Below are 25,336 nucleotides of genomic sequence, written 5' to 3' on the forward strand. Positions count from 1 at the left end.
TGTTCAACTCCAGCCCTTTCCCTCACTGGAGAAGGGAACCACGGATTGGATCTCTGCACTTGCTTATGGCCAGGCTCATCATCATTCATCCCGAATGCCAAGGTAATACTTAATAGCATTTTTCTTACCTTGGTCTGTGCAAAGAGTTACCTGGATACTGTGAAGCAGTTATTACCCCTTTATTTTTCACACTGGTGTATTTAAGCATCTGGTCTCAGGTCCTTCTGGCTGCCAGAGGTGGGACCCCATGGCAGAGTATGCGATTGCTTAATCAGTGGGGCTTGGACCCCCAAATTGTTAGACAGAGCATGGTACTTGAAGGAGAATATGTGCTCACCCAATTGTGGAGAAGAAAAGAATGTATTCATGTTCTTGCAAGAACAGGCAAACCCCAAAAACTGGTGGACAGCATGCTAAACAATAGAATGCCACAGGTATTTAGTTCCTAAGCTTTGCATACAGCCCCTCCCCTATTTCTCAGCTGATTGGATATTCCAAAAGTTGCAGCCTATCTGGATAGTCTAACTAATTCACTGTTTTGATTATGTTTGACATTTCAATGACCCTGACCATTATTTATTTAAACTGGTTTCTACTTTTTGGTACCAATTTTAGGCTTGTATCAGAGGCACTCACTTTCCCTGCCTACAGCCTGAGTTGTTCTGCAGCACTTTTTTCCACCATATTGTGTGAAAGTTAAACAATTTTTTTGCACCGTGGAATCTCTGCCAGGTGCCCACTGGAATGGAGGTTGGAGAGATTTCATGCTATAAGTAAAAAAAACCTCTTTTTTCATTCCTGCAAATTTACTATGTTTGCTGCTATTATGACATGGAAACATTGTCCCAAGGAAGTGAACTATGAACAGTTAGAATTGCAAAACTTGTTTTATGCTGAGAAAAAATGAGGTTCCTAAAATGACTTATATCATAGTATCTGATCCACCTCAAACTCCTTGTAGTCCTTCAAGGTGTAATCAAGTGTCACACTGTGGGTCTCATCCGTATACTGGATCTGGACAATTTTAGTAGCTTTCTCTGCATCTCTGTCACCATCCATATACAAAGAGAAGGTAAACAGAACCTGACTCATAAGACTACTAGGAGGTTTGGGTGGGAACCAATTAAACGGTTCAGAATGGTACATGTGCTCTCTTTTAACTCGTATGGGCTATGCTGAGTTTTAAAAACTGTGTGAAGAAGTGTCAGGGTAACAATTTGCCTTATGAGTCTCCCTTTGATATATTGTGCCACAATTCATCTGTCAGAGTTATGATGTGTATGGTTCATCCATATTTTTCCATCTTCCTCTTTGCAGTATTGACCAGGCAAATGAAATAACTTCTCTATGTATCTGCTGTTGATGTGTGAAATTAAGTTATTTCCAATGGGAAGCACCTGGGATAGTAGGAATGGGCCATTTAACCTGAAGATTAATTATCAAAATCTATAGGTATAGCAGTGTTGCAGCAGGAGTTTGCTAAGTCCATAGCACATGGCTGACAGGTAAATCCATATTCCCCTCTGCTTTGATCCCCGTCCCTCAATCCTGACTTTTAACCATGAACTCCAGGTTACCAAGATAATATGATAGCAGACCTTTGACTTGACTACTCCCATGGAGAATAAAAAATAAAATGTCTTCCTATACTTAGTGGTTGGGTAGAGTTTTCACAGTAGGAGAAATGAGGGACTAGATTTCTCAACTGTTGAGTGTTTTCATGTCCTCTAATGTTTTTAATCAAACATTCTGGGAAAGGCTTCCTATATACCTCTACCTACAGATCTTTACACTATGAGTTGGACAAAAGTGCTTGGGATGCTGATGTGGGAAGTGGAGCATTGAAGGTGGTGAAATGTAGAGACCCTATTATCTGGAACCTGGGATGCCTGAAAGGCCCTCAAAAAATCCAGAGTTGTTGCTACAAAGCTAGGTTCTCTGCAGATCATCGAGTAAGAAGTCAGGGAAGATAGGATCTAGCTATGGTTTCATATGCACAAATGTCACATTTTTAAATCAGAAAATAAGAGAAAGAAAGGACAGATTATTCCAAAGATATTTCCCTTTTCCAAAATAGGAACAACTATGTGCACCATAAGGCAAAAAATGTGTGGAATGTACAACATGAATATATTTTCAAGATGCCACTGCTTCTCTCAGACCTGAGCCTCTTAGGAGTTGGCTAACCATGAAGTGACATATTTGTAGACTAACTCAGAGACCAGCTCTGTGCACTTCCTCATGGCTTGAGGTCTCAAGGTGGTTCTTGAAATTTGAACTTTGTAGTTCATTTAGCAGAACACTGGGTAGAGCTGGCACAGAACAATTATGTTGAAAATTGAAAAAAAACTACCGTATATTCTATGTATGCATTTGTATATACATGTGTTTATTTCATGCGTAAATCAATTAAAGATAAATAAATGTATAAATATATGTGCATAAATAAGCATATGTATAAGTATTTTGAAACCAGAGTGTGTGAAGAATTTGTATAACAGGAATATTTACCTCTATAAGATAAAGAATATATACAAGATCTCTTCTATTGATGTTACAGAGGGATTTGAAATATTCAGCCTCCAAGTGTAACTGAAGATAGCTGGACCACCCAAGTCATGCCTGGAACTTTCTTACAAGGTTCTCCTGGGAATAGCTGGGAAGGCTTTTCCTGGCATTATGTTTCACAACTCAGTGATATCATCTGCATTACCTCGATTTCAATGCCAGGTCTGTCCATTCTTAGATGGCCCATTTGGGTAACTTGCTTATCCCATCTGTCTCTCCATTTCCTCTTCAGAAACTAGATTGATTGTAATGGTGCCCAGCTCAGATAATTCATAAGAAAAGTAATATTTGTGGTGTATGTGTTTTTCAGTGGTAGAATGCTCTCTATCATGTGGGAGGCTCAGGTTCAAGTCCTAGCCAATGCATCCCCCCCAGAAAAAAAAGCAAAAAAATAAATTAATGTTGTAAAATGCTTAGAACCGGTCATGACATTTCACTTAAATGTTAGTTTGTTACTAGGATCATTAATTCTTAACGCAATCTTGGCAGAAGATCGTACCTCAGAACTTCACAAATAAATGAATTACCTATCTCCTGTGAGCCTTTCAATCCTTCCCCATCAGAAACATTCCATGCTACAAAGGGATCAGGTATTGACTTCACCAATGCTGGTCTCACTCACTGCTATTTGCATTTACATCCTCTTAGCTGTAACAGACTTTCATGATTTCTTGGTAAAAGGACTGGTCCTATCCTCTTACACTGCACAATTGGAGGATATTTTGTTGAAGCTAGCTCAGCTAAGGTGTAGCCCACCTCTATCAGGATGGGTCTTTGTAGAATCTTATATATTGCCCATGGTTTTCTTTAGGATTAGCAGCAATGGTTTTGGTTTGGGGTTGTCAAGTTATGAAAAGCAGCAATGTTCAACTGAAGCTTGCATGAGAGTGATCTCCAGAATAGCCTCTTGATTCTAAAAAAATAAACTCTCTCATCCACTAACACTTTATTAGTTACACTTCTTTTCCCCTTTTTGATCAGTATGGAATTGTTGGTCTTAAAGTGCCAGGGCCAGACTCACTCCTGGGAATCATTTTCCACACTGTCAGGGATATTTTCACCCTGGAAGTCATGTCCCACATAGAGGAGAGAGCAAAGGTTTCACTTAGAGAGTTGGGCTTAGAGAGAGTGAGGCAACATATGAGTAACAAAAGAGTTCCTCCAGAAGTTGCTCAGTATGCTTATTGATAGGCTAAAGTTCTCTGCTACCTACATAAGGTTCACAAAAGTAAGCCTCAAGGTCAAGGACTTAGTCTATTGATTTAGGTGTCCCTAAGGTTTCAGAGGATTCCTTAATCATAAAGTTTAATAGTTCCATATTTTTTCTCCTGTCCCTCAAGGAACTTAGCCAATACTTTTTTTGTATCTCCTTAATATATTCTGGGATATAGCAAGGCATTACATTAAGATATACAGGATTAAAGGCCCTCATTCTTATTCTGCAATCCCTGTGTTTCAGCTGTTCAAATTCATATAGTTAAGTTATATTATTTGCTACAGAAATTTTTGGTTCCAGGTAAAACAAACGTTTTATCCTTTAGTCCCAAAGAGTAGGTGTGGTTCTAAAATATAGACAATGTCTTCCTTACCCCTGTATTCGGAATTACCTCAATCCTGACCAGATAAGCTTCATTCTTATTTCTAAATATCAGGTTTTAGATATATAAAACATCCTGTAAAATCCAGAAATAATAATCAACATTCCAAGCTAAATATGTCTGCTAGAAGAGCTTACAATCCAGGCCCCCATTTCTTTATAAGCATTTCTAAAGGAGACTATACAATAATTGTTATTTATTTTTGGCTTATTTTGTGTCCCCAAATGTCCCACAAGTTCACTCATATCATTGTAATCCTCATAACCTCAATCCTTTTAATAGCAGCATAATATTCTATCATATGTCTACACCATGATTCACTAATCTACTTCTCCGTATTGCATCTTTCAGTCACCTGCATTCATTAGGCATTATGTATAATGTCTAAATACATGGTCCATCAACACTCTCAATTTTAGATAATTTCATTCTTCACAAGAAGAAGATAATTGATAAACACACTCTCACCAAATAGAATACCTAGACCTCCTCTTAACTTTTGTCCTTTCTTCCATTATTTACCACTGCTGTTGCTGTGGTACAGCTGACATTTAACAAAGCCCACAGCATGCAATAACAATTTACCCCTGTACCCTGGAATTAACACTCCTTGTACATGAATCATACCTTTGCTATAGTTCTTGAAAGAACTTATTTAATTTCTAGGGTTAATCAGTGGGTCATATGTGTTTAAACAACCACTTTTAATCATGTTCACCTTCTTAAAGACCCAACAGAGAACTTCCTTCCCTTCTATCTATTCCTTTACATTTGAATTTAACCTCATTAGCTAACCAATCACCCATCTCTAGCTTCTATGTATCTCTAAGTACCCAATATTCTGCATTATAAGTCTCTGATTTTATCTTTACCATGGTAGTAAAAGTGGAGTCATAATGTATCTATTCTTTTGTCTGGCTTACTTCACTTAGCAGTTTGTCCTCAAGAGTCATCCATCTTGCCATGTACTCCAGGATGTCATTTCATCTTACTGCTGCATAATATTCCATCATATGTATAGACAACATTTTGTTAACCAACTCATCTGTTGATGGGTATTTGGATTGTTTACATTTTTGATGATTATGAATGATGTTGCTATGAACATCGATGTGCAGATGTCTCTTTATGTCACTGCTTTCAGCTCTTCTGGATATATACCAAGTAGTGTTTTTGCTGGGTCATAGTACAACTTAATATTTAATTTCCTAAGGAACCATGAAACTGTCTTTCATAGTATCTGTACCAATATACACTCCCATCAGCAGTGCTTGTGTCCCAATTTCTTCACATCCTCTCAAATATTTGTAGTTTCCTATTTGTTTTATAGCAGCCATTCTTATAGGTGTGAGGTGGCATCTCAACTATAGTCTTGATCTTCATTTCCCTTATACCTAATGAAAAGGAACATCTCTTCATGTGCTTTTGAGCCATCAATACTTGCTCTTCAGAAAAATGCCTATTGATATCTTTAGCCCATTTTATGATTGGGTTGCTTGTTCTTTTGTTGTTGAGTTGTATGACTTCTTTATGTATACAGGATACCAAACCTTTGTCCAATTTGTGATTTCAAAATATTTTCTCCCATTAAGTTGGCTGCATCTTCACCTTTTGACAAAGTCTTTTGAAGTAGAGATGCATTTGATTTTGAGGAGTTCCCATTCATCTATTTTTAATTTTGTTGCTTGTTCTTTAAGTGCAAAGTTTAGGAAGCTACTTCCTATAACTAGTTCCTGAAGATGTTTCCCTACATGTTCTTCTAGAAGCTTCTGATGTTAGTTCTTATATTTAGGTACCTGATCCAATTTTTGTACAGGATGTAAGGTAAAAGTCCTCTTTTATTCTTTTGCCTATTGATGTCCTGTTATCTCTTACCCACTTATTGAAAAGATTATTTTGTCCTCGTTCAGTGGATTTGGGGGCTTTGTCAAAACCAGTTGACCATAGATTTGGTGGCCTATTTCTCTACTCTTGATTCCATCCCATTAGTCAATACTTCTATTTTTGTACCAGTACCATACTGTTTTGACACTGTGACTTTATAATAAGTTTTAAAATCAGGAAGTGTCAATCTTCCCACTTTCCTCTTCTTTTTTAGGGTACTTTCAGCTATTCGGGGTCTCTCTCCATACCAAATGAATTTGGTAACTAGTTTTTCCAAGTCTTCAAAGTAGGTTGCTCCAATTTTGATTGCTACTGCATTGAATCTGTAGATAAATTTGGGTAGAACTGACATTTTAATTATATTTAACCTTCCTATGCACTAGTGGGGAATGTCTTTCCACCTTTTTTGATATTCTTTGATTTATTTTAGCAATGTTATGTGGTTTTCTATGTTCATATCCATTACATCCCTAATTAAGTTCATTCCTAGATACTTGATTCTTTTAATTGCTACTTTGAATGGAATTTTTTTAACTTACTCCTCAGGTCATTTCTTGTGTATAGAAATGTTACTGAACTTTGCTCATTAATTTTGTATCCTTCCACCTTGCTGAATTTGCTTATTAGTCCAAGCAACTTTGTTGTCATTTTCTCAGGCCTTTCCAAGAATAGTATCATATGATCTGCAAATAATGAGTTTTATGTCTTCCTTTCTAATTTGGATGCCTTTTATTCTTTGACATCCTGATTGCTCTAACTAGAATTTCTAGTAAAATGTTGAATAATAGTGGTGACAGTGGGAATCCTTGTCTTGTTCCTGATCTTAGGAGGACTGCTTTCAGTCTTTCTTCATTGAGTATGATGCTGGCTGTCAGTTTTTCATATATGCCCTTCATCATATTGGAAAAGTTATATTTGATTCCTATCTTTTGAAGTGTTTTTTAATCAGAAAAGGATGTTGAATTTTGCCAAATGCTTATTTAGTATCAATTGAGATGATTGTGTGATTTTTCCAGGACTTCTCCATCATTCTCTTCACAGTTCCTCCAAAATCTTCCCCTTAGCCATCCAAAAAACCATCCAACATATCTGGTATTTGCAAACTGCAGCAACACCTCACTCTCCAGTACCAAATTCTGTTCTAGTTTGTTAGCTGCCAGAACGCAACACACCAGAGATGGATTCGCTTTTAATAAAAGGGGATTTATTTCATTAGTTCTTCAGAAGGAAGGCAACAAACTTTCAAATGAAGTTCTTTCTTATGTGGGAAGGTACAGGGTGATCTCTGCTGGCCTTCTCTTCAGGTCTCTGGGTTCCAACAACTTTCCCTGGGGTGATTTCTTTCTACATCTCCAAAGGCCTGGGCTGAGCTTCAAGTGCTGAGATGAGGTATGCTGAGCTGCTTGGGCTGTGCTATGTTGAGTCTCTCATTTAAGCACCAGCCAATTAAATCAAATACCATTCACTGCAGCAGGCACACTTCCTAGCAGACTGTAGATGTAATTAACACCAGACGAGGTTCACATGCCACTGGCTCATGTCCACAGCACTAAAACTAAGCACCTTCACCTAGCCAAGTTGACAAGGGATGGACTGCCATGGTCAGGCTCATATGTCAACTTGGCCAAGTGATGGTACCTGTTTGTATGGTTGGGCAAGTGCTGGCCTGTCTGTTGTGATGAGGAAAATTCATAGAATTAAATAATGATCATGTCAGCTACATCCACAGGTGATCTCTTCTGTAATCATCCAAGGGAAGTGTCTTCTGCAATGAGTGATGCTTAATCTAATCACTGGATACCTTTTAAGGAGGATTCAGAAGGAACAGGCTCCCTTCCTCCTTCAGCTGTTGAGCCTCTCCTGTGGAGTTCATCCAGACCCTCCATTGGAATCATTGGCTTCACAGCCTGCCCTGTGGATTTTGGACTCTGTGTTCCTATGATCATGTGAGACACTTTTATAAATTTTATATTTGTGGTGTCCCTGTCGATTCTGTTTCTCTCCAGAGTCCTAACTACTGCAGGCACATAACGTTTATGATTGTTTCTTTTGATGGATTGCCCCTTTTGTTAATATATAATGTTCTTTGTCTCATAAACTTTTTGTACTGAAAGTTTATCTTTTCTAATATTATATAGATACCTTAGCTGTTTCTTGGTTACTGCCTGCATGGAATAAGTTTTCCATTCTTTCATCTACTTTTATCCTTGGGTCTAAGGTGAGTCTATATGAACTCATCATTCATTTATCCATTTTACCAATCTGTGCATTTTAATTGGAGAGTTTAACACATTAATACACAATGTTCCTACTCTTTAGATAATACTTCAACTATTTTATCCTTTGGATTTAATATGCCCTATTGTTTCTTTTTTGGTCCTCTAAGGGACCCTTACTGATAATCTTCAAGTCTCAGTCTCCTCCAAGCCTCTCTCCTTTGTCTTTTCTAGTCAACTGGCATAAATGCCTTTTAATATTTCTTGCAGGTCAGGAGTCTTGCTAATGAATTCTCTCAGTTTCTGTTTTTTAGTGAATATTTTTGAACTCTCCCTCATTTTTGAAGAGTTTTGCCAGTTGAAGAATTCTTGGGTGGAATATTTTCTCTTTCAGTAGTTTAAATATATCATACCAGTACCACCTCACCTCCATGGTTTCTGAAAAGAAATAGGCACTTAATTTTTTTCCTATATTTTTACTGAGTTAGCTGCACACACCATAAAGGCCATTCAAAGTATAAAATAGATGGTTCACAGTATCATCATACAGATGTGTATTCACCAGCAGGATCATATTTAATACATTTGCATTACTCCAGAAAATGAAATTTAAAGGTAAAAGAAAACCCCAAACATCTCATACATATTATCCCTCCCTCTTACTGACCACTAGTATTGCAATCTATACAATTTTAAGACTTACAATTGAGGTAGGTTAACTAAGACAGTGTAGTATTGACAGATTATAATAAGAGAGTCAGTGGAACAAAATAAAACATTCTGAAGTTGATCCATACAAACACAGACAACTATTTCTTTGCAATATACTTATCAATCATTTTCAGAGATCAGAGCTACTGGATTTCAGTTCCACAACTTCAGGTACTTCCTTCTGGTTATTCTAAAACATCATAATCTATAAAGAAATGTCCATATAATGAGTCAGTAATCACAGTCATTTACAGAATTCTAACTTCTCAATTACACCTCTTACTTCTCACTTGTTTTCATCCTTCATGTCTACATGAGTAAGGGCCATTTTAATTATTTCATGCTGGATAGGGGTATTGGATTTCTGGGATAGATGAATTAATCTGGTTATTTTCCTGGAGTGACTGGTAATTATGGATTTCAGGACTTACCTTGCCTATCATCAATCTGGAGGAATTAATTTTCTGAGAAAATAAACTTACCAAGCAAATCTTTACATAGACTTAGATAGAGCATAAAGGCACTCCCTAGAGCTTACAGGAATATTGTTGTTTGCACTGTGGCATACTGTGGTAGTGTGAAATATCTGGCTACAACTTGCATAAGATAACCTCCAGAATGACTTCTCACCCAATTTGAAAGTTTTAGCCACTGAAACTGCATTTTATTCCTTTTTTCCCCCACTTTTAGTCACTCTCAACTCATGTGGACAAGGCAAGGATCATTCCTGGACATCATGTCCCACAGTGCTACAGAGGCTTATACCATTGGAAGTCATGTCTCATGAATAGGGAACAGTAGTGAGTTTATTTACAGAGCTGTTGGCATTTAATTTAATTCCAATTCCGTTGTATGTAATGAATTGCTTTTCTCTTAATGCTTTCAAAATCCTCTATCGTTGCAAGTTGACATTCTGATTAGTATGTGTCTCAGAGTGGGTTTAGTAGGGTTTATTCTGTTTGATTTCAATTCATTTGTATCTTTATGTCTTTGATAAGACTTGGGAATATGTTTTTGCCATTATTTCCTTGAATAAACTTTCTGCCTCTTTTCCCTTCACTTTTCCTTCTGGGAAACCCATTTCATGTATGTTTTGAGTTCCATGTTATCATTCAATTCCCAGAGATGCTGCTTAGATTTTTCCATTCTTACCTCTATATAGTTTTTTCTCATTTTTCTTTCAGATGTCCTACCTTACAGGACTAATCCTTACCAGTTCTATTTTTGCCTGTTCAAAACTGATGTTGTTTTCCCTAACATATGTTTAATCTCATCTATTGTGCCTTTCTGTTAGTTTTATTCCAGGGTTCAACTTCTTCTTACATGCTCACTCAGTGTCTTCTTAATATCCTTTAATACATATTTTCCTTCATCTCTGAAATGGTTTAGGAGATTTGCTTGAATATATGTGAGTGGTTGTTCCAGTTTTTACATCTCTCTTTTTAATTTCTTCCTTTACCTGGCCATATTCTTGCTTATTAGTATGGCTTGTAATTTTGTGCTTGTTATTTGGGCCATTAATTAAGTTGTTGAGATTCTGAAGACTGGTTCCCCTCTGTTGTCTAAGATTTTGTTGTTGATAGGGTTCTGTTACAGCTCTTATATGTCACTGTGTTTGTATTTCCCAGCCAAAACAGGGCCAAGGTCACATGCAGGGGGTACAGAAGAATTTCAAAGGGACTTGGAGAGAGGACCAGGAAAACAACTTCCCAAGATGGCACATTCCAAGCCTTCACAGATGGCACAACTTGGCAACAACAAAGGCAAGATATTTCAGCACTCAGTCTGCTCTATTTCTATGGCAGTTGGAAATAATGACATTTCAGGAACCTGCCTGGGTAGGACCAAAAGAAGACCTAGAAATCCAATTTTCCTGATCAACTCCTGGGCCAGGGTCTGCTGCATCCACCTGTATTCTTGGCAGAGGGATAACTTCCCCAAACTTTTCAGTCTGCAGTAGCCCAGTAGGCAGGAAGTAGGCTTATCAGAAGCTTTTGTTCTTGGGGTTTGAAGATGGGCACCATGAGACATGACCAATTGAGTCATTCATGGCAGTTTCTTTTTGAGTAAACACTGGTACTCCAGGCACCATGGGTTCCTGTGTGGATTGGGGCAAGGCTGTGGGATCAAGATGCCCAATTCTGTTGAGCAAAAATGTATCAGAACTGTACCTTGTCACCCTGTTCCCAATGTGGCAAGGGATTTCACAAATTCCAGTCCACAGAATCCTGACATAGAGGAACTGGGCTGACCAGAAACTACTAGACTCAAGAGTGGGAAGTAAGTGCAAATAGGCACAGTCAAGTGAGTTTCTCACTACAGTTTCTCCATCACAATTTCTCTTTTGCTTTCTCCAGCATGGTAATCCACTGATCTTTTGAGTCCAGAATAACAGCTTTGGACAGTTTTTACCTGTCTTCTAGGTGTTTTTACTGATGGAAACTCTGTACTTCTTATTTCACCATCTTCCATTTTAGAGATTTTTATTGCAAGCTTATAGGACCACTATTATTCAATTTAATTTCAACTTATAGGATTCTGTGGACTTGTCTCTGTCTGAAAACTGCTTGATATACCTGTACTTATATGAACTTCCCCATGTCAGCAAGGTTGATCTGGTGAATCCCATGACAAGATTCAAGGTGAGACCTGACTCCTGGTTAGATGACTATGTAAAGATTTACCTGAAGAAACTCTTGATATTGAACAGTAGTATCTAGGAAATGGTATAACACAGTTGCAGGAAAATTACCCATGCCAAAGATCTGATTCTTGGTGCTCCATTCTGAGCAGTGTCTACCAATCTCTTTATTGCTGTGTTTGCAGCTTTATCTTTTTACATGCCCCAAATTTTTCTTCTTCCTGCAAAAAGACATAATTTTATGGCTTTTCATATGATGTAAATTCAATCAAGAAATGTCTTAGGACTGGTATGGGAGAAGAATGCAGAAAATGGAAAAGTAAGCTCTAGAATATCCATTCAAGATCACTTGAAAAATATTTAGGATGATTTTTCAGCATCTTTAAAATACAAAAAAAATCATTTTCTATGTTAATTACAAAAATTGCATAAACAAAGATGTTAATACAAAATATGCAATTTGAGAGTCAGCATATATGAACATTCTCTTTCATTATGCTCTATACTTTCTCAGTGGAGGGAAGAGATTTGTGAATGATTAAGGAAAAATGGCAAAATTAGCAAATAGTGAAAGGTTTTATATTTGAGAACTAATTGGATAGACTATTTATTTCATACATCTTCTAATTGGACTTTATGAATCTTCATGTTTCCTAAAGATAATGTATCTTTTGTGAGAAAATAGCAGTTTTATGGATTACTAGGAATTTTAGGTGTCCTATAATATTGGGGGTGGACAATGACATAGATGCTGTCAGGATATAGCCACATAAATTTCATTTTTATTATAATGAGAAAACTATTTTTCCATGTGTATGTAAAAGTTCATCCAGTTATCAAGTTGACATCACTAGGGTTAGAGTAGGTGGATTTCAGGTCCTTTTGGGTGGGATGAACTGAGGAGAGGACAACATCAGTCTGGGGTCTGCTGCTGGAATTCAGGCCAGTGTCTGTTCAGGAGGAAGCTGTGGGAAGGTTTGAGTTATCATCATATATACTGGCCAATCTGTCAAGTACATGAGAGAATGTCTCAGGAACAATTCCAATTTGAAAAACATGAGCTGAAATGTACAAGGAAACCTTTTCCCACTCTAAGGACAATAGGTAAAATTAAAAAATGAGCTCTGGATTGGATACTTTCATTTTCTGATTTGGGTTTGTGTGGTTATATAAGAGAGTGTTCCCGTTTTGAGGAAACATGCACTGGTGTATTTTGTGTTAAGGGGTAAATGTGATGAAGGTATAACCACTGGGATTTTGAACAGACCAGGCATTTTTTACAGTTATTACAATTTTATATATAAAATCTATACATTCAATAATTATTTCAAAATCTGTTTAATTTCCCTGTCAATACCATGTCATTAAGGGTAGACAAGATTAAATCCCATTATAGGACTAAACTCTATGCAGGTCGACATCAATCAAAGTTGTGATACTAAGTCTGAATTTAGTTAAGGAGGTAGTGAGTGAATATTATATGAATGGCCACGTTGTATTCAGTGTTATAAATGATGTTGTGATACTATGGATACAGTACTATATTTGGATTCAATTTTTGCACATGAGTCCTTCACCTGGGAACTCTGAAAGCTGACTGTCTTTTAGGCAAGGCTGAATGCTAAGGAGAAAGGCACTTACTTGTCTCTAGTTAAAATATTGAGTAAAGGCTTTTCAACATAGATGACATTCCTAAGGTTTCATTACAGTGTGACTTCTCTAATGTTTTCCAGGTTAGAATACTGGGCAAAGACTTTCTGACATAAATGACATTCATAGGGTTTCTCTCCAGTATGAGTGTTCTCATGTCATCTAAGGTTAAAATAATGGCTGAAGGCTTTCCCACATAGATGGCATTCATATGGTTTCTCTCCAGTGTGAGTTCTCTCATGTTTAAGGCTAGAAAAATGAGTGAAGGCTTTATCACATAAATGACATTCATATGGTTTCTCTTCAGTGCGAATCATCTGATGTACTCTAAGATAAGAAGATAAACTGAATACTTTCCCACATTGATGACATTCATAGGGTTTCTCTCCAGTATGAGTGTTCTCATGTTGTCTAAGGTTAAAATAATTGCTAAAGGCTTTCCTACATAGATGACATTCATATGATTTTTCTCCAGTGTGAGTTCTCTCATGTTTTCTAAAGTTAGAACAATGGGTGAAGACATTCTGACATAAATGACATTAATAGGGTTTCTTTCCAGTGTGAATTCTCTCATGTACTCAAAGAAAGATTAGAAGAAAACCTGAAGGCTTTCCCACATAGATGGCATTAATATGGTTTCTCTCCAGTATGAGTGTTCTCATGTCATTTAAGGTTAGAATAATGGTTGAAGGCTTTCCCACATAGGTGGCATTCATATGGTTTCTCTCCAGTGTGAGTTCTCTCATTTTGCCTCAATTCAGAATATTTAGTAAAGGTTTTCCCACACAGATGATTATCACAGGGTTCCTCTCCAACATGAGTTTCACTGTAATGTGTATGGCCAGAATTTTTAACAAAGGATTTCTCAACTAGATGACATTCATATGACTTACTTCCAGGGTGAAAATTCTGTTGTTGATTAAAAGATGATAAATCATTGAGGGCTTTTCCAAATAGATTGCTGAAGTAGGACTTCATTCCTTTGTGATTTAATACATGTTGAATCACTCTGAAACTATAAGTACAATCTTCTGGTAATTTATGACATATAATACCATTCTTTCAAGTATGAGAATTCTGCTTCTAGGAAGTAAAGGAGAGAATGTAAGAGGTTTGTCCATAGATATGATTCCATATACATCTGAATTCAAAACTAACCAATCGGTGACAATCTCCAATTAAAATATTTCCCATGTTATTTATGAATCATTATATTCTTCTGCATGTACAGAGATCTACTCTTTTGTAGCTTCTCCACTGCAGAACTTTCTAATCAGTCTTGAAGACTTTATAATGTTTCAGAGATTGAGTATATGAGCCATATTTATAGAATTATCTTTTCATATATAAGGAAGGTTGTATTATTATGTTCAAATCAATTGTTTTCTATATTCAAATTATCAGATTTCTCCTGGATTCACACTTAAACCAACTTACAGTTAAGTGATTGCACTGAATTTTTAATTTATTCCACTTCCAGGTATCTATTTGGAAGACCAGGGTTACAGCCATAATGCTTACCAATGACATGATGGTAGAGATGTCATTTTTGCACATATGATGCACAGATAGCATATCTTGTTCTTTAACACTACCTTCCCTGCCTGAAAGAACTGAAAAACCAATTAATTTCTAGACCAGCATTAGGAAGATGAATATGTTGAAGCAGCACACATAGCCATATAACTGTTTCAAAAATGACAGTAATCTGAGAAAGAATATCAAATTAAGGATTACTTGAGGTAATAGAAACCTTTATATGACATCATCAATTAGAAAATATTTTCAAGACTTCATTATAAGAAAAATTATTTCAAAAATATTATGTTGGGGAGGTAAAGAGAGGGAAAAGCATAGAAGCCAAAGACAAGAGAAGGGCCATAAGTGAAAATTTAAACCCAATTTTCCATAGACATCTATTTTGCCACAGCCAATGACATTTAAATACAGATTGATAAGTATTTGATACTTTGAACTGAAGAAATTTCCCCAATATGTACATGTACATTTCAGAAAATATAACTTGCAGAAATCTGCAGGTGATATTTGAGTCATTCATTGACAAGGTTCCTCCTTGTCCTAAATACATGTTCCAAGGAAGTGCTCACCTGAATTCTGGTTTTGCAAAACTCTAATTCCTTCTTCACACAGTTCTTCCCCTTGAACCAACTTTGAACCTACATCTGATTTACAGACCTGATATCCTGTTTATGGGGAAAAATACAAGCAATTTTGAGTTCTGTGTACTTAACAATATATTATCATGAAGTCTAGTGAAGGTGATTGTGTAGTTTGGAAGCTATTGGAATGCAATATGCTAGAACTGGAATATTTTTATAAAGGTGAATTTAATAATTTACAAGTTTACAGCTCTAAGGACATGAAAGTGTCCAACGTAAGGTATTAATGAAAGATTACCTTTGTTCAAGAAAGGCCAATGGGTCAGAAACACCTGTCAGCTGGGTAGGCATATGGCTGGCATCTGTTGGTCACTTGCTTCTGGGCTCCATGGTTTTCAGCCTCTGTTCCTGTGGATATTATTCACTTTGCTTCTTCAGGGCTAGCTTTCATCTCTTGGCTTCCCTTGGCTCTACCCAGGTTCTGCCTTGCTTACCATCTTATGTCATCGTCTACTGGGCATCAAGCATCTCCAAATATCTGCATCCCTATTCTCCATGTGTCTGCATCTGGGTTAGACCTGCTGTGAAATTTCTGTTGGCTCTGATATTTGTCATTTCTGATTCTCTCCATAGTATTCCCTCTTTTAGAAGGTCCCAGTAAGCTAATCAAGACCTACCTGGAACGGGTTGAGTCACATCTCCGTCTAATCAGAAGTCAAACCCACAATTGGGCATGCCCCATCTCCATAGAGATGATCTAATCAAAATTTCCAACCTAGACTTATTGAATCAGGATTAAAATAGCTGCTCCCACAAGATTGGATCAGGATTAAAACAGCTTTTCTGGGGTACATAACATTGTCAAACTGGCACACTACAACCTCTGGGCCCCCAAAAAGACATGTGTTTTCAATACATAAAACACATTCACTCCATCACAATATCACAAAAGCCTTAAACCATTTCAGGAACAATTCAAATACAGTAAGATGTTAAAGCCAGTAAAAATTATCAACAAAGTCAATTATAAACATGGTCTACTCTAAGACAAAAATTCTACTCTGGCTCTGGACCTGTGAAATTTAGAGCAAGTTATCTGCTGCCAATATACAAAAGCAGGACAGTCATAAGATACACGTTTCCATTGCTATAGGGAGATATGAAAAAAAACAAAATGGGGTCCTGCACTCATACAGTTCTGGAAACCCACATGCATTCTGCATTAGATTTAAAATCCTAAGAGGCATATATCCTTTGGGTTTTAGAAAGAAGCATTCCCACCCTTTCCAAGGGCCTATGAAGTGGCCCTGCTCTCTCTCCAAATGCTGGGTTTGTTGCAAAACTGAAGTTCTTTAGGAGCAACATCTTTTTCTCAGCTTCACCTTCTTCATACCTGGGGCAGCACCCAGGATCTCTGCCATCTTGGTGGCACATCGTCAACCCCTCCAGAACAATAGTGTGTCAGCTAGGCTCCTGCCAGTCCCTAGTTAATGGACTCCACCCTTTCTAATGCCTGAAGTGGCACAACTCTTCCTGAACAATGAAGGTCTGCCCTCTGCTTCCAGGTCAAATGCACCCTTTCCACATGTATGGATGGGCCCACTTTCCTGGTCCAAGTTTTCCTGTCTCCAGACTTTAGCTTCCATGGTTCTGCCTCTGAAAGCATTTTCCCTCTACATTATACCCTTTATACCAACAGTGAGGTGGCAGAGAGAATTCTACAATCCCAATGGGTTCTGATTCCACCATCTGAAAGAGTGGGGTGGTATTCAACATGGGGTGAGGCCAACACACACACTTTCTACATATATTGCTGGATCCACCTTCTTGCCTGAGATGTCTTTGGTCCAGACCTCAGCTTCAATGGCTCTACCCTTGAAGTGATTTTTCCTACAAGTACAGATTCCACAGTACTTTTGTTCATTTTCTCTGAAATATACTGGGATCAAGTGATCAGACAAAAAGACCCTTTTTGGATATTCATCTCCAATCCTTGCTTGTCCTGTAATGTCTGAGTTACTTCCATGCTTGGATAAATTTTCATATGGGGCCCAATTAACACTAGTCTCATTTTGTGGAAACTAAAACTTTTCCAGGACACCAGTTTCATTTCCTTTGTACCAAAGGATCCAGTTCTCAAATTATCTCTTTTTCCTCACATTTTACTATAACCTTCAAGGAAGAGCCATGCATGCTGCATTTTCCATATTTAATTTGGAAATTTTTTCTGCTAAATATCCAGTTTCATCACTTTCAAATTCTGCCTCCCATCTACAAAGAATAGTTTCCTTCCACTTTGGAATGACATGCACATCATTTCTTCAAGTCAGAGGTGTTTGGAACACCTCTGTCAGCTGGGTAATCATGTGGTTGGCACCTGCTGGTTCCTTGCTCCAGGCTCTATTGCTTTCAGCCTCTGATCCAGTGAGTATTCCTCACTTTACTTCTCCAGGTCTGGCTTTCATCTTTTGGATTCCCTTGGTTCTATCCAGGTTCTGCCTTGCTTAATATCTTATACATCTGCTGGACTCCAAGCATCTCCAAATATCTGTGTCCCTGTTCTCCATGTACCTTCAACTGTCAGCTCTACTGTGAAGGTTCTGTTGGCTCTGATGTTTCTGTCATTCCTGATTCTCTGATTATCTCTTTTAAAGGATTCTGGTACACTAATCAAGCCCCACCTGAAATGGGTTGAGTCATATCTCCATGGAGATGACCAAATCAAAATTTCCAGCCTAAACTATTGTAGGATTCAAATAAACAGATGCTTCCATGAGATTGGATCAGGATTAAAATATGGCTTTTCTGGAGTACATAATATTTTCAATTGGGCACAGTGATGTTCTAGCTTATGCTGCTTTAGCAAACACCATGAAAGTGGTTGGCTTAAAATTGGAAATTTATTTGCTCATGGTTTTTAACCCAGGAAACTGTCCAATTCAAAGTACAGTTGAGACAATGATTTCTCCCCAACACTATGGCATTCTGGAGCTGGCATCTGCTGACCCTGTTTCCTTAGCCTGTCATATGTCAAGACACAAGCAGCATCACCTGGTCTCTTCCTTCTGTTCTGGGTTTCATAATTTCAGCTTATTTCAGATAGCTTTCTCTTTCTGTATGAATTTTATTCTCTTAATAAAATTCTCATAAAGTATGTCAGTAATAGGGTTAAAACACATCCTCTTTTGGGTGGTACACTCTTTAACTGAAGGAACCCACCAAAAGGTGATATTTACAATTGGTATAAAAGCACAACTTTAAAAAAAAGCACAGGTATGGATTTTAGTTGACAAAATGTTTTCTGGATACATACAATTTCACACCACCACACTCCACACTCTCCAACCCAGAAAGTCCTGTTCTCTCTATAGGCAAAATACATTCATTCCATTAAAATATCCTCCCAAAATTTGAGCCATTTCAGAAGCTTAGTACAAAGTCTAATCAAAATTGGCTATGGGTGTGGTCTGTCCTGTAGCACAAGTGCCCTCTGCTTGTGTACCTCTGAAATCTAGAGAAGAATGTACAATGGGGTGACAAGCATAAAATAAACACTTCCATTTGATTGGTAGGTGAAAGGAAAGCACAGCTTATGGTTCCAAACCCTGCATGGCATACTCTGTTACATTTCAAGTTCTGAGAATCACATACATAATGAAACTTTGTCCTCCAAGATTGATGAAGTGGCAATTTCAGCCCTCCCAAGTGCTTGAGCAACAGCCATGCTCTCTGTAAACACAGGAGTGAAATTTCCAACCTCTCAGGACTTTGGGGTTGTGGTCTGACTCTGAAAGCTTTGGGGAATAGTCACAAACTTCTCAGAACAGTGAGGTGACAGAGAGAAATTCTACAGTCTCCATGGGATCTGATTCCACCATCTGTAAGAGTGGGGTGCTACTCAACATGTGGTGAGGCCAACACACACACTTTCTATATATATTGCTGGGTCTACCTTCTTGCCTGAGACGTCTTTGGCCCAGACCTCAGCTTCAATGGCTCTACCATTGAAGTGATTTTTCTTACAATCTGTCCCTTTTCATCAAGGCTGCCAGTGGTTGTTCAGGAAGATTTTGCAAACAACTTGTCAGTTGTGAATGTTGTACACAGAGGTCCAAACCATCAGACAGAACAACATTCTGCAAATCTTTCCTGGATAACTGCACCTCCAATCTTGAGTAGAACAGAATTGCTAACTTTTCTCATGTTTAATTAAACCCTCACATGAAGGGCTTTTCTCTGGGGGCTCACTTTACAGAAGCTTCAGTTTCTCTAAACCAGCAATATCTGGTTTCTTTAAGCCCATGATTTCAGTTCTTAGCTTATCACATTCTTTCTCACATTTTAACATAAGTGGTGATTAGAATTCTGAACTTCCCATGCTTATCTTGGAAATGGCCTCAGTTAAATATCCAAGTTCATAAATGAAGATCTGTCTTTGACACAGTATCAGAACTCAATAGTGACAGGAATCATCTTTCCTCCTGTCTCCATAAAACATCATCATTTAATTCTAGGGCACTACTGGAAATACCTTTCACATCCACATGTCTTTGAATGCTCTCTTCAAAGATATCTAAGCCATTTCTGTAAATGACCTCAAAATCTTTCCAGCCTCAACCAGTTACCCCATTTTGAAGTTGTATTGCCATTTGTGATATATGCAACAAAAGCATATCAAATGCATGGGCCAAACTCTGTCTTTAGTTTCCTAGGCTACTTAAGCAAATAGCATAAAATGGGTTGGTTTAAAAATGGAAATTTATTAGTTTATTGTTTTGAGCCTTGGAAAATATTCAAATCCATGCATCATCAAAGCAACTTTTTCTCCCCATGACTGTGGCTTTCTGAGACTCACAACTGCAAACCATTGTTCCTTAGCTTGCCATATGGCAAGATACATGATCCTGTCTCCTGGTTTCTTTATTTTCTTCAACGTTTCATCAACTTCAAATTTTTATGCTGATGGATTTTTTCTCTCTCTCTGAATTTTATTCTCTTATAAATTACTCCAGTAATAGATGAAAACTCATCCTGCTTGAGAAAGGACACAACTTAACTGAAGTAACCTCATCAAAAGTCAATACAAACAATTGTTCACATGTGAAGGAATGGATTAGACTTAAGAATATTCTTTTTTTGCAGTACATACAGCTTCAAACCACTATAATGCCTAAAAAATATATAACTGTTGAAGTTCAGCCTGGGGAAAAGTAGCTGGAACATAGAATATTGACCAGCTTTCACCATCAAAGTGTTAAATTTTGACCTTGTGCCCAAATACAGTGAGAACTTCTGGTTGCTGAGCCAAGCTTAAGAACAGGTGGGAGAACACTCTATATTTTCAGACAAGAAAAATTCTAGATTTCCATAATAGTTCATTATGATTTTCACAAAGAATTCAAAAACACTGTCATGGTTAAGTTCATATGTCAATCTGGCCATGTGAGGGTCCCCAGTTTTTTGGTCATGTAAGCACTGGCATTACGATTACTTCAAAGAAATTTCATGGCTGATTAATAAATTGAAGGCTGGTTTACTAAATCATTACTTAGTTTATTGCATCTATGGCTAATTACACCTATTATCAAATAAGGGAACATCTTCCACAAAGAGAGAACTGAATCAGATGGATTTAATTCAATTTGTCGAAGGCTTTTAAGGGAGAAGAGAGAACTTCCATGTCTTCTTCAGCCAGCCAGCCCCTCCTGGAGAGTTCACTGATGACCTTCATTGGAGTTTCCAGCTAGCACTTACCTTATTAAATTTTGACTCATGCATCCACATAGTTGGTGTGAGATACTTTTATAAAATCTCATATTTATAGATATCTTCTGTTGGTTCCATTTCTCTGGAGAACCCTGAGTAATGCAATAAGTTACCTTGGAACATTCTAAGTTAATGTGGAAAATGATATGCCTGTTGTGTTATTACACAAAATACCTAGAGCACAATAACTACTTAGGGCATATTTAATCTCCTTATTTATCCTTATAGAAAATACTCATTGTATTCTCAACAATGTACTGAGTGTTTAAAATTGAGTAAAAAATACATGGAATTTGTGTTTACAAAGATTATATTTTAGTCAGGGGGAAAACTAGATGTAAGTAGTAAATAAAGAGACAAAAATCTTAGTTTTTCATGTTATGAAATAACATAGAATGTGAATAAAAAGTAAAATCTAAAACAATATACACAAGCTGTTCTAGACACTTCTTAAGAGGATGAGATAGGTAAGTTTGATACTCACCCACAGAGAGCAGATGAATGATATTCTCCAGCATCACATCTCTGAACAGTCTTCTCTGGGATGAATCCAGCATGACCCACTCTGCCTCAGTAAATTTTATAACTACATCTTTCAATTTCACTAACTCCTAAAAACATCAGAGATACAAGTGTTCAGAAAGGGCCATCTGCCAATATTCAGAGTACAATGATTGGGAGCATAGCACTGAGGAATTGGTAACTGTTGCAGAAAGCTCAAACTGCATTTGCCTTTCAAGTGAGATGATTCTCAGGACTGAGCAGTCTGTCTTTCACAGGTATGGACACATACATATACACACTGATTGTTTGACTCAATAATTTTAAAAAATCTCAAAAAACACATGGTCTAATATAACCTTGACATTTCCCAATAAACTGGTCATTATAACTTACATATGGTGAGGTATAATTTGCACTTCAGCATTTATAACAAAAAAACATTTTCTGCCTATTTCAAGTAAATACAGACTGATCACAGAACAATGAATACCAATGTGTTGCCACTTTTATAACTATAGTTATATTACTGCCCCAGATGACCTGTTTTCTCTCATCTATGACATCATTTCACAAACAGTTTGAAATTTTGAAAGATCTAATGAGCTTATGTGTAAAGTACTTTGCATCTGAACATAATATACAGGTATATTATTCAATAGAATGGCAGCAAAATTTGCACCTAAGTATAGCATTCTAGAGAACTGAATAGGTATCATGGATAAGTTGGAACTGTGTATGCTGCCTCATTAAATTTTCCATAACTTCAGGTATTTATCATAAAGTACAAGTATGGATCAATGGCTCACTTCACAGACTCCTGAAACTCCTATCCTGAAGGAAGATCTCAGCTGCCCATTCCAGGGATATGAGATCATTCAAACTCAAATTTCCTTGGGATCTTCAAAACCCATGTTTATCCTCTCTTTAATATCTTCACCTTCTCTTCACATTCAAGAATAAAAGAAGGCCCTCAAGCCATTCTGGTCTCTCCAATTCATCACAGAATTTCTCAGGGCCATGAATTTTACTCTACCTACCATACTACTGAATGCAAGCTAACATTTAAGAACAATTCTTTTCATTGCTTCTGTTTATAAAATTTGAATAAATTGCTTAAAATAAGGGGAAAAGAGCAATGAGAACAAAAGAAAGGGAAAATTTTAGGGATCCATTTTGAAAGTTTTAAAAGTGTACAAATATACAATATTAAAACTTTAAGAAACTATGATTTGAGGAAAATAAATTAATCCTCTTTTCCTTCTATTAACTAATCCTCACATTTGGTTATCTCAACAATGCAAAACCCTCCACCTTAGCAACTGTAACCCTGTACTGATGAACTCACTTGTTGAACACCAGCCTCCCTACCAACTATAAATATTTGCTATTACTCAATTCTATCAACTAGGCTCACTGTACATCTAAGCCATTTGCAGGCATTAACAGGATCAATGAGTACATTATTTCTCTAAAGAGGACATGGGCTGAATGAAAACAAACCTCTCTCTGTTCTCCAGTGAATACAGAGTCTTAATGGAGTCTGCAACAAACTTGTGTTGGAAAGATTACTTATTGAGGAATGACCACTGTGCCAGTTTGAGAGGATTAATGTGCCCTTGAAAACCCATGTTTTAATCCTAATCAATCTTGTGAGAGCAATGGTTTCTTCTAATCCCTATTCATTATCATAGGTTGGAAGCATTAGATTATCACTACAGAGACATGACACAATCAATTGTGGGTGCTAAACTTGATTGGATGGATCAACCTGGGTCCTGATTAGTTTGATGGAATCCTATATAAAAGGAGCCATTTCAGACAGGGTACCTTTTGAGAATAAGAAGAGAGGTACAGAACCATGACAGAAGGATGAGAGAACCACAGAGTCTACCAGCCAGCAACTTTTGGAGATGAAGAAGGAAAATGCCTCCCAGGGAGTTTCATGAAGTAAGAGGTCTGGAAAGAGAGCCAGCAGATGACACCATGCTTGCCATATGCCCTTCCAGCTGCAAGAGAAATGCTGAAGGTCATCAGCTTTCTTGAACCAAGGTATCTTTACCTGGATGTCTTAGATTGGACATAAAATATGTCCATAGACATATTTTAACTGGACAACTTCACAGCTTTTAAAACTGTAAACTTGCAACTTATTAAATTCCCCTTTTAAAAGTCTTCCTTTGATTCTGGCTTTTTCCATCAAGTCAGCTAACAGAGGAGAACAGATTTTGGCATCAGAGAAGTGGGGTGCTACAATTTATAAATACCAACCATGTTGGAGTGGCTTTTAAAATGGATAAGGGGATGATTCTGGAAGAGTTGTGAACAGCTTGATAGAGAAGGCCTAGAATGCTTTGAAGTGACTGTTGGTAAAAATGTGGACTCTAAAGATACTTCTGATAAGGCCTTAGACAGAAATGAGATATGTGTTATTGCAAACAGCAAAGAAGGTAGTACTTGTTTTAAAATGGCAGATAATATGACACAATTGACCTGTGGATTTGGATGGAAGGCAGATTTTAAAACCCATGAACTTGGTAATTTAGTAGAAGAGATTTCCATATTAAATGTGGAAAGTGCAACCTTGTTTCTCCTCACAGTTTATAGCAAAATGCAACACGAAAGGAATAAGCTGAAAACTGAATTCTTGGGTACACAGAAACCAGATGTTGATATTCTGGAAAATTCTGAGCTTCTGGAAAGGGGGCCCCCAGAGAATAGTGCCCCACATGAAGATTTAACCAAATGTGGAAACTACCAGCTATTTCAGAGAAAGCCAGGATTGGACATGAAGTTATCCAAGACAGACTTGTGGAAACTTCTTATGTCTAAAGGACATGATCTGAGACAATTTTAAAGAAAGCCAATGAAAGTGTTGCAGGAGCGGTGTAAAAAGAACCACTGGCAGTCAGAACAGAGAGGGACAGAGAAGGGACACATTCGAGGAAAAACAACTTCAAAGGTAGAATCATGGAGGCTGAGGTTTGAAGTCAAGAAAACTCAGGCTAGGAGAGTGGACCCATCCAAGCATGTGCAGAGGGTGAGTTTACCCCAAAGGAAGAGGATGGGCCTTCCATCTCATTCCAGTTGAAGCATGGTGATGCCTTAGGCCTGGGGGGGTGCAGCACAGTCTTTGGGGACTGGGGAGAGCAGGGCTGCCACCATATGGAAGGGTCGAGTGTGTACCTTAAACTTTGCAGTGAGTCTGGGTGTGTCCCTGATGCTTAGAGAGGGTGGAGCTGAGCAAAAGATGGTCTCTCCAGTGTCTCCCATGTTTGAATTCAGAGAGGCAAGCATAGGCCTATAAAAACAGTGGGACTGCTGCTGTCTAAATCCTCAAAGATAAATGACTCTCAGATTTGAAATCTAATGGAATTTGCTCTACAGGTTTTTGAGACTGCTTGGGTCCTGTGACCCATGTGTTCCTTCCTCCCTATGGAAATGGGTACATATATCCTATGACAATTTTTCCTTAGTATGTTGTCAGCAGATAACTTGTTTGAGTTTCACAGGTCCAGACCCAGAAGAAAATTTTGCCTTACAACTGTCCAAGCCTGTTGTGTAGTTGTACCGGTTTTATTTGGATTGTATTTGTATATGTTACTGTGGTTTACCTTGTATGTAGTATTGTTAATGTTACTGAATGTATGGATTTGACATTGTAATGGAATGAATGTATTT

General features: G+C 37.5%; 1 long non-coding RNA gene and 1 pseudogene across 10 annotated transcripts in view; both read right to left on the reverse strand.

Annotated features, from left to right (window-relative positions):
- LOC143646804 (uncharacterized) overlaps positions 1 to 22,098 on the reverse strand; it is an 89,354-nt gene extending 67,256 nt beyond the window's left edge. Inside the window, exons 1-4 of one of the 10 annotated variants that reach the window (XR_013157647.1) lie at positions 15,687 to 17,347; positions 15,377 to 15,472; positions 14,162 to 14,881; positions 8,820 to 11,839 (exon numbers count right to left, since the gene is read on the reverse strand). This is a non-coding gene — a long non-coding RNA (uncharacterized LOC143646804). Of the gene's footprint in view, positions 1 to 8,819; positions 11,840 to 14,161; positions 17,348 to 21,638 lie in introns of those variants that run through there. The other 9 variants (XR_013157639.1, XR_013157640.1, XR_013157644.1 and 6 more) reach the window with 9 other exon arrangements.
- Positions 11,855 to 14,156, reverse strand: LOC143646314 (uncharacterized; annotated as a pseudogene).
- Positions 22,099 to 25,336: the final 3,238 nt, after the last annotated feature.

The sequence above is a fragment of the Tamandua tetradactyla genome, chromosome 9 (genome assembly GCF_023851605.1).
Source record: "Tamandua tetradactyla isolate mTamTet1 chromosome 9, mTamTet1.pri, whole genome shotgun sequence".
In the NCBI taxonomy this organism is placed as follows: Eukaryota; Metazoa; Chordata; class Mammalia; order Pilosa; family Myrmecophagidae; genus Tamandua; species Tamandua tetradactyla.